Raw genomic sequence first — 7,881 nt, 5'->3', positions numbered from 1 at the left:
GCGGGCTGTGTGTGGTTTAAGTTGTGGGATGAAGCGATTTTAATTTTTGCTGTAGCTGAGAGAGATTGGCTTTTTACGACGTAATGATATTCAATTTAATATTTATGTATTAAAAAGGGACTTCCATCCTCGTGGATGATCAGATGTGAACAAATTATAATGATCATTAGATATCGCGGTAAACTTGGTAGCAACCGATTTTCCTCATGGTTATCGTCTCGTCGTCTATCGGTATAATTGAATTTTCATCTAACGCTCCTATATTTTTTTTTGTATCAAATCAAGAATTGCTTGAAAACTTTGCATATTTTTTAAGTTATTTTTTAATTGTTTTCTCAGAGAGAGCCTGTTAAACTTTTGATTAATAAGTCGTGTAATTGCCAGCAAGAGAATTAGTCCATCTCTAATGAGAACATTTTTATTTCTTTGTTTAAACCACACGAATAAAATAGTTAATGAGTCGATTACTCAAAGCTGCGGTCGTTAGTCACAGCTATCAGTTCGCGCAATGAAGATATAATATCATTAAATAAGAACGATTTATGACTAATGTATTAATTTATTTACTTGTGGAAGGTACAATATCAGTTTATTTTCCCTGCGTTCCACTGGCGTCTTAAGGAAAGTACTTCACGCACCCGTATAAAACGTAAACTATGTATTTTAACAGGCGCTAAATCTGTTACAGCCTTTTTATCGTCCCACTGCTGGGCACAGGCCTCCTCTCACATGGAGAAGGATTGAGCATTAATCACCACGCTTGCTCAATGCGGGTTGGTGATTTCAGACTATAGTCCAGGTTTCCTCAAGATGTTTTCCTTCACCTTTTTATCAGCCATTGGTGTCCAAGATATACTTAGAAAGTACATACAAACTTAGAAAAGTTGCATTGGTACTTGCCTGACCTGGAATCGAACCCACACCCACATACTCTTGAGGTTGGTTCTTTTAACCACTAGACCACCACGAACTAAAATCGCTAAATCAAATTTTGTTTAAATTGGTTCAGTAGTTTTGGTGTCAAAGAGCAAAGGACAGACATACACAGTTACTTTCACGTTTATAACGAATATAGTGAGGATAATACTGAAGTGTAAAACCAGCATAACAATGAAAGAAGTCACTGAATATTTCATCATACTTTTCCAATTTTATGTTAAACTTTGTTTGCATTGAATATTTTTAGAAATTGTACCTTTGCGGTATTGAGATAGGAATTGTAAAATTTCATCTCTGTTTTATTATTTAGTATTCTTCAGTACTCCATAGTCTTCCCTCTTTCTCTACCATATTATAAAGCTGTAAATTTCAAAAAAGCTAAGCAGATGATGAAAGTTATTGCACAGTTAGATAGATTTCACTCACGGCCAAAAGCACACTATAGTTTCCTTGATAAGTGGGCCATCTAACAGTCAAATATTGTTTCAAAATTGTCCACTAGTTTCTAAGATTAGCCCATTCAAACTACCAAACTCTTCAGCTTCATAATACTAGTATAGAGAAGCATAGATTTAACAATATCCAGTGCAAAGCATTTAGTCCACAGTTAGTCTATTTGTTCAAACTTGTAAGTCGAGTAGTTGGACTAATGTCAGACAGTGCTAGGGTAACCACACACCACGACTAATGTAGGAAGTCCTGTTTAAGTTCCACTGGAAATCAAGTTTCCTTGATTGGATGCACTCTACAGACTAATAAAGGACTTAAGAATTAGTTTGTGGACTAAATAGTTATTTGGTGTTTGATTTCAGTTCAAGTGCTCTCGTTACGGTAAGGTTTCGAACTAGTTATGGTGGGTTTTGTCGTTAGGTGGCTATTGTGAGCTGCCAAGTTTTCTTAACTATTGGTTTATAGAAACGCGAGTCCCGGCTGCGCCCGCATTTTGTGTACATAAACTTTTTTGTGTTTTCATGCGGTTTTCGTCGACACACTTTTTCATTTTTGGTGAAGAGAGATGATGATGTGATGACAAGATGCCACAAAGGACTTTGTTTTACTTATGTAGTAAGAAATAACTTTTGCTTCAAATAAGAATACACCTTTAAAGAGTACATATACTTGCGTAAAAAGACGGTAATAATGCGTGATCTGTAGCCTGAGTACACAACTTACATATTTACATTTCATACAAGACTCATAAAGCTTAAAAAGTAATCTCTGACCTTAATAATTTTGTCTTCTCCTAGTTTAAACATTTGGCGACCCTACAAACAGTCGGTCAGCAAACTAAACACGAAACAAACAAGTTGTAGTGTTGTCATACTTTTTGTATCTGTTCCATTTCAGCTGGGCACCGGAACCAGTATAGAATACTAAGTGATTCTGAACGGTATCATGATTATACCTGTAGAATATTAACTGTGATATTTATTTGCATTTAGAATTGCTCGTTCTTTTGTAGCAGTTTCATTTTATTATACCCGCTTAGGTAGGTCAGATTAGGTTAGCTACTTACACTTTTTTTAGGTCTAAAGAAGTGCATAATATATATAATCACGAAAAAGGCTGCATAATGAATACTGAATGCATAGTGAATTATTTCCTCAATGTTTCAACTGTGTAACTTTGATCTGCATCACGAAAGGGAAAACAAACTTAAGAATTTACTTTTGTCTTCACCTTTGACTTGTTTGTGCGGTTTTCTGTCTAAACTTAACAAAATATCTCTGTCAATGCACAGAAGCTTATCACATCTTTCATAAGCTTATGACTTAACATATTGATATAGAGACTCACATAACAACACACAACCTATTTCAATATGATTTTGACGATTCCCATATGCATACACATATTCGACAAGGCTGTCTCAAACGTGACTGCTATAATCTCATTGGGCAATTAAAATAATCTACAGACAACTTCACCTTTTCATACACAAATGTCATCCGCACTAAGGCTTCCATAAACAATATGACACCTCTTAATATTCCTTCGCGTGACTAATCCGATCCAATTAAAGAACTAGTTCCAAGGAACAGTGATTAATACCTGTTCCGAAGACTAGGGAAGTAATCACTGTTCCGATTAGGGATGCTTGTGATTCGATTAAACTTATAATTGAGATGCAAGTTCTGATTGGGGTTAAATCTATTGTTTTGAAGTTTTGAGGCGGTAGTGAGACTTAGATCTCAAATAGTTTCAATTGGTGCAGATGCTGAATAAGGATGTTGATTAATAGATTGAGTATTTCTTGTTAGAGTTGTCGTTTACTTGGAGACTGGGTTTTGAAGGCCAGATAGTTCTTTTGTCCCTTCACTTATATAGGGTATAATACAGTTTTGGATATTTGAAACTGCTAGCATTTTTTATAATGTATATGTTGTTATTGTATCATGTTACTTAGATGTAGAGACTATTGTCCACTAAGAAAAGAGGTGTTTAATGTGTGGACTCGTAAGATTTTAAGAGAGATTTTGGATGTTAAAAGAAAAGGATAGGGCAAGATTCAAACAATAACTAGGGTAAAGGCGGGATAGATGCCGCAGTGGGATAGATGCCCCATTTTTAAAAAACCTAATTTCCCATGCTCGCGATTAAGAAACAACCGTATAACTAGAAGCCACAAGCACCCCGCACCTAAATTAGCCACGCGCCATCGAGGGGTGAGGTCGCGTTTCGCTCGTGTGTGAATTAATCTCCGCGGCGAACTTACAGCGAGCGTAAAATTTTTAAAGGTGAGTATTTGCTGTTGTATAACTTTATAAGTAGACATTAATTCCATCAATTTTTTTATTACGTATTTATATTGTTTCATGAAGTATACATTTTGATGTAAATAGTTGCTCTATTATATTTATTTATTAAAAAAAATACTAGGGCATCTAACCCTGTCAAAAAGGATAGTTGCCCTGATTTTTTACGGTATAGATGCCCCTAGGGGCATCTATCCCTCCATACACCACGTGTACCCTGAATGTATTATAAGTGCTCTGAATATATATATTTTTTTATATTTTTCATGTGTTTATGTATAGGTATTTACACTTTTTATTGATTACGAATGATTTACAGTTCAAACAGTGAAGATGAAGACAATTCACCTAAGAACAAAGTTAAGGAATAGAAATCCAAAGGTTTGCCGGTGAAGAAGACTAAAAGAGATGGACAGGATGAGCCTAAAGATACAAATAAAAATAACTGCATAGAATGCTTTGAAAACTATGAACAAACAAAGTCTAAATCCGACTGGATTCAATGTGTAATGTGTCAGTGCTGGTTACATGTAACCTGTACACTTTTCAGAAATTTTTGCTCGAGATGTAGAAAACTTAAAGCACTGTCCGGTTAAATATTATGATGCTAAGTATATTGTGTTATTTTAGTTTTTAAGAAAGAATGATTTTTATGATTTTGCATGTTGAAACTAAATAATTAATATTTTATAATAAGGGTTAAAAATACAAAATACATTATTTTTGTTGAACAAATAATTTAAGAATTTTATTGTGTTAATTTTAATTAATCTGATAATGGATATAAAAAGATTTAAAAAACTGCAAAATACTTTTCATTTCAAATAAATTAAAGTAAAAAAATATATAAATATTATTAATATAATATACTTAAACAGTATGAAGGGCATCTATCCCGCACCGTAGGCATCTATCCTCGCTAGTATTTTCAAGGTGGGGCAACTATCCATAGGGGTAGGCATCTATCCCCAAAAATTGAGGTCTACAAAAAGCTAAAATCTGCAAAACGTGTAGTATATAGGTCCAAAAAGACAAATCACAAATAAACATAAAGGATTAAACTAGTTACATTCATAGGTATTATTAATGTAGAACCAATATTTATTAAATTATAAGCATATTTCAAAAAGTGGGGCATCTATCCCGCCTTTACCCTATATGAGATCTAGAGTAACTAAGATTTGTGCTGGTGAATATAGTAAAAAAATTTGCTCCGCCGCGACAGTGAGTACACTGCCGTGACCAGGATTCGAACCTGGGTTACTACGGCCACAACGTAGGGTCCTAACCACTAGACGATCACGGCTGTCGGAGCTGGTGGTAACACCATTCAAAACCTCACTTACATTCACTTGATATACAGGGTGATACAAGTTTGATAATTTAAAAAGTCGTGATTGAAAAGTGAATGGTGCTTAAATGTGGTGTATTTCAATTTTGGTTGGGTTATAAGAAATGTGGGACAGTTTATCGCCCGAGGCAGTCCTAATGTAGCGTGTAATTGTACCGTACGAAATAAGAGCAATGAGAGAGTCGTGTCATTGTCAGCCGCAGGCTTTTTGACGTTTTGTTTTGGAAACATTTTGAATAGTCTCTAAAAAATATTTGGATAAGACCAACATTTATAATACACGACTGCTATGTTATAAAAGCTGTTTCATGAAGTCTGACCCTCGAATCGTCCCGGGGAAACTTTTTTCCCGTAGCCAGATAAAACCGCTTATGTTCAACGCAAAAAAGGTAGCTTCCTAACAGTAAAGAACCATTCAAATTGGTTAAGAGGACGAATTGGAATTTTTGGCGCCAAGGATCTCAATTTTTCTCAGTAAATACAAAACGGATCAAAATACAACTTGGTTACCTGAAAGTTCATGATATAAACCTTATTTTTTTAGACGTCAAAACATGATTAGGTAACTTTTATAACAGAGAAAAATATATCAAACATACCTCTTTTTAAAAAGAGATTCACATATTATGGGCAAACGGGACCGATTTAAGCCTCTTAACTTTTTTAGTAGTTGAGTATATACATACTCTTTAAAATTGTAGAAGGAATTTTTATCAAATTATTATTTCTAAATAATAAAATTACAAAACCATTTTGTCGCTTACGACTTTTAGCTATAAGCTAGCGCGCGTATTGTTATCCTCGCCCCGCTCAGACGCTCCGACCCCTTTTGGCGCCTTAGATGCGCGTGCCGGTTATGGAATTATTGTTGACCAATTCCTCGCCTTAAGTAGGTACGGGGCCTATTCGATTCGAACAAACATAAAAACAATCAAATCTTTCCCCTTAATATATCAGTAAAGATTATTTTTTTTCATGAAAATTATAACCACATTAAGCTTACTAAATATTCGTATAGTTTGTGACACCAAACTTATAAAACTTAAATAAACACGCAGGATATTTGAATAAATAATTACACAAAGGTATACAAATGTCTTTTATATAACAATACATAAGTACTTCTATAATCCTCCGAGCCTTTTTCCCAATCATGTTGGGGTCGGCTTCCAGTCTAACCGGATTCAGCTGAGTACCAGTGCTTTACAAGAAGCGACTGCCTATCTGACCTCCTCAACCCAGTTACCCGGGCAACCTGATACCCCTTGGTTAGACTGGTGTCAGACTTACTGGCTTCTGACTACCCGTAACGACTGCCAAGGATGTTCAATGACAGCCGGGACCTACAGTTTAACGTGCCATCCGAAACACAGTCAAGTAAGTACTTTTATAATAATACCTTATTTGTAAGTCAGCAAAATATTCCTCACCTCGCTTCAAATTTTCAATTTCAATATACAAAGTCTTGAAACGAAGTATTTCTAATACATGATTTACATAAAATTTGAACTTGAATGCAGAGTTCAAAACTTCTATGATTTACATGTAAATTATACATAAATTGTCTTCTATTATCCAAGCAATGTTTTGTTGTACATTTTCCAAAGGAATTCTATGAAAATACAGTAACATGTTACCTTTTATCTTTATTTCTTTGATGATGATTATTGGAATTGAAATTATGACTGGGAATGCTTTGATGTTTTTTCTAAGACGCTTATTTTTGTAAGCGAATGTTTTAGATTTTATTGGGGTAGATGTCATATTAATTAATACGAAGATGCTGAAGAGTGATTTTGGTTTGAAATGTTCATATTGTGTTTGCTTTGTTGGATAACGGTGGATTTGTAGCTGCTTACTGTTTTAGGTCTAATCTAGAAATCCGTTCTAGAGTAAGTTAATCTGAAGAACAGATATGCAGATATCCTTGTCTCTTCAATTTATAAGAAAATAATAAGTAGAACATTTCTACTCATGTGATTAATACTTTACGAATACTTAACTCTTGGTAATGCACCTATAACTTCCAAACTGCTTACTTTAGCAAGTTAACAATCGACTATAAAATCTCAAAAACAAAAGATCTGCTCCGCCGCGACAGTGAGTACACTGCCGTGACCAGGATTCGAACCTGGGTTACTACGGCCACAACGTAGGGTCCTAACCACTAGACGATCACGGCTGTCGGAGCTGGTGAGAATGGTATTGAAATAACGAACCAGTTTCTACCTTAAGTGCTGCACTTTCGCAATTGCAACGGTTCAATGAGCGCAGTAATATAGCAATTACTTTGGTTATGTAACTTGATACCTTTTTTAAGTGTAAATACCGGCAGTACTCCAATTTACGTAGTTTGAACTACTTATTAGTTCATGATTCAACAATTTGTTTTACACCTTATGCGATGTTACTGGGCATTGAAATAGCGTCTTCAAAAACCGAATAATGCGTCATTCTTACTGTTAGGTGAATAGGTTCGTGAAGGTAGCGAGAATCTGAAGAGTTCATTTGAAAGTATAGAACTCAGAATCTTCTGGTCCCAACTAGAAAATGGTTTCAGTGTCAGATGGCCAATTCATCGAGGAAAGCTTAGCTTTATCTGGTAATGCAGGGACCATCTAGTAGTATAAATAAGTTAATAAAAGACATTCACATTTATTTACATAGATTATTATTGCGTTGGAGCCCGAACCCTTTTTCTTTACAAAAAAATATCGTCTCTCCTTCGTGTCTTCCATATTTCCACAAGATAATAAATAACAAAATATGTCTTACCCATTTCCATGGCGGATTTTCATCGTTTATATTTTATGACTTGTCATTTTGGTGCCCTTT

At 34.9% G+C, this 7,881-nt stretch overlaps 2 non-coding genes across 2 annotated transcripts; both read right to left on the bottom strand.

Moving 5' to 3' along the window:
• Positions 1 to 4,929: 4,929 nt before the first annotated feature.
• Positions 4,930 to 5,001, bottom strand: Trnah-gug. Its single transcript has one exon. It is a non-coding gene; the product is annotated as a tRNA-His (tRNA).
• A 2,155-nt stretch (positions 5,002 to 7,156) lies between these two features.
• On the bottom strand, positions 7,157 to 7,228 carry Trnah-gug. Its single transcript has one exon. It is a non-coding gene; the product is annotated as a tRNA-His (tRNA).
• Positions 7,229 to 7,881: the final 653 nt, after the last annotated feature.

This window comes from Helicoverpa zea, chromosome 1 (genome assembly GCF_022581195.2).
Source record: "Helicoverpa zea isolate HzStark_Cry1AcR chromosome 1, ilHelZeax1.1, whole genome shotgun sequence".
NCBI classification, from domain to species: Eukaryota; Metazoa; Arthropoda; class Insecta; order Lepidoptera; family Noctuidae; genus Helicoverpa; species Helicoverpa zea.
The sequence above is the reverse complement of the archived record's forward strand: the minus strand, read 5'-3'. Positions and strand labels throughout refer to the sequence as shown.